This window comes from Nannospalax galili, unplaced genomic scaffold, assembly GCF_000622305.1.
Source record: "Nannospalax galili isolate Female #2095 unplaced genomic scaffold, S.galili_v1.0 scaffold159, whole genome shotgun sequence".
NCBI lineage: Eukaryota > Metazoa > Chordata > Mammalia > Rodentia > Spalacidae > Nannospalax > Nannospalax galili.
This window is the reverse complement of record NW_008343239.1, coordinates 880,626-882,964: the sequence shown is the minus strand read 5'-3', so window position 1 is coordinate 882,964 and position 2,339 is coordinate 880,626.

The following is a 2,339-nucleotide window of genomic DNA, read 5'->3' as shown; positions in this document are numbered from 1 at the left end:
GTGAATAAATAAAAATCCATTTATATACCCGTCCTTGACATGTACCTTGAAAATCTCAGAAACTTCATCTAGAGGGAAAAGAAACGTTAAATCATGAATACCAATACTAATCACATTGCCACGTAGCATCCTAAAACAGTGGAGTTTATACCAATCTTTTAAGTATTAATTTATATGTATGTATTCACTCATATTGAACACAAAACAAAGGCACACTAGCAGCCACTTGGGTGAAGAGAAGTGAGGGGTGTCAGGGGCCAGTAGGGCCTTGACAAGTCGGTTTTCAGGGGCTCCTGTTTCCTTAAACGAGCCTGGTATATTTTCCTTTCTCCCTTCTTCAAAGGCATGGGAAGGTTTCACCTCAAAAACGGGGACAGCCACACAGCACCCCTTCCATTGGTGATTTGGGGGAGGTCACAGTTTGCTCTTTTTTAAAGGGTCAATTTCTTCAACGCTGGGGGGATTTGACTGTTTCTAAGTATTACAGTGTCAAAAGATTGGGGAAAGCCAGCTACAGAGCTGAGGCTATGGGGCAATGGCTAGACTTGGCCTGCTTACCAGCCAGGAGAGGGGTGGTGTTTAGGCAAAGCTGGCAGCTACAAGCCCTTAGGGCTCGGGAGCATGCAGAACAGAGTGGGCAGCCATGGGCCCCACAGCACCGATTACTGACCTACTTCCAGGGCCCCTTTCTGTTCTAAGAGCAGCTTAAAAATCCATAAATTAAGGAAATTAACTGATGGGGCCTGCGGCATCTTTGTAAGCTATTTAAATCTATAAATTTACAACATCTTTTGCATATATCAAGTAATTGAACTAACTGCAGGGATGTAACTTTAATGAGAAAATTTCCCCCTTCTCCAGTAGTTTGAGATTAAATAAATAAATAAATAAATAAATATAAATAAATAAATAAATAAATAAATAAATAAATAAATAAATCCCTTAAGAGGAAAGTTTCTTATTCCCACGCGAAGTTGAAGAAGCGCAGTCCGAATGCTCTCTCCACACATGAGGTCCCTTAAATCAAGGGAGACTGGTCCTCCTGGCACATTATCCTTCCGCCAGCTCCAGGGGCTCAGGTCTGACCTCGAGAGCACCCCCAGAACTTTGACCACTAGAGGGCGCCCAGGCCCAGCCCGAGCCGCTGGAAAGGGGCCCGGGCGCCACTCCCGGCCGGAGCGCACCCGCCCTCCAACCAGAGTCTGGCTTTGGCCCGGGCGTCCCGGGAACCAGGCGGGGGCGCAGTGTGGGCAAAGCGCACCGGCCGCGATCGGCTTCCTTAGAACTGAGAAATGGTCGGGGAGGAGGAGGGACGGGCGGGGCGCAAGGGGAAGGAAAGCAGGGGGAAGGCGCAGAGGACGCGGGGAGCAGCAAGGGGCGCCCCGGGCGCAGGCCTCCGCACCGCGGGGAGCCTTGGCCGCCACCGTCTCCATCGCGCCGCGCGCGTCAAGGAAATGGCGCGAGTGGCCGCGGGCAACCGGCCGTGTGCCCCGCGCCCCTCCCCCGCGGCGGCCACCGCGTGTCCGCAGACGTCACGGGCTGCTCTGCTCCCCGGAGAGGGGCAGCCGGGGCCGAGACCCTTGGAGGGAGGCCGCCTTGCAGCCCAGTTCCCCCCCATCACATCCAAGTCCCCCAACCCCAGCCCCGAGGCGCCTCGGCGGCGGCTGCTTCTCTCCTCTTTGTAACCGAGGAGTCGAGAAATGTGAGAAACGTGCCCTGTGTTACTTATTTGGGAGTCGAAAATTTATGCCCAGCTGAAAGCGCCCGGGGAAATATTACATCAGATGAAATGACAATGATTAAAATCAGCTTCTCCCCCGCCCCCTCCCCGAGCCTGGAGGAGGCCCGGGCGCCGCGTGGCCGGCCGGCGGGGGGCTGGGCCGTGGAGGACGCGGGGCCGGGGCGCAGCGCTCCCCGGAGGGTCCTAGCCGAGCCCCCGGGCGCCAAGGCACCGGGCTCCGGGACGCACGGGGTGGGGATCGCTGGGCGAAGAAGAGAGGGAAACGGTGCATTTTTGTCGCCGAGCGCGGCAGGCGCGGGCGCGCGGAGCTAATTGCGACTCTAATCCTTTGCCCCGCGGCGCAGCCGAGCCCCGAGCCAGGAGTCGCCGCGCGCGCCCGCCGCGCCGGGGTAATTTGGAACCGGATCGCTGCCCTTTGCAGTCCGGGCTAGGCGGCGGCAAGACGCAGGAGCTACGGGGCTAGGGCTGGGGGGCTGAATTTTTTCTTTTTCCTCTCCAGCCATCGGGGGAGGCCGCTGGAGAAAGAGGTGGGGGGAGAAGAGGTGGGAGCGGCGGGAGGGCAGCCGGAGAGCAGCGCGAAGAGGAGGCGGCGGCGGCG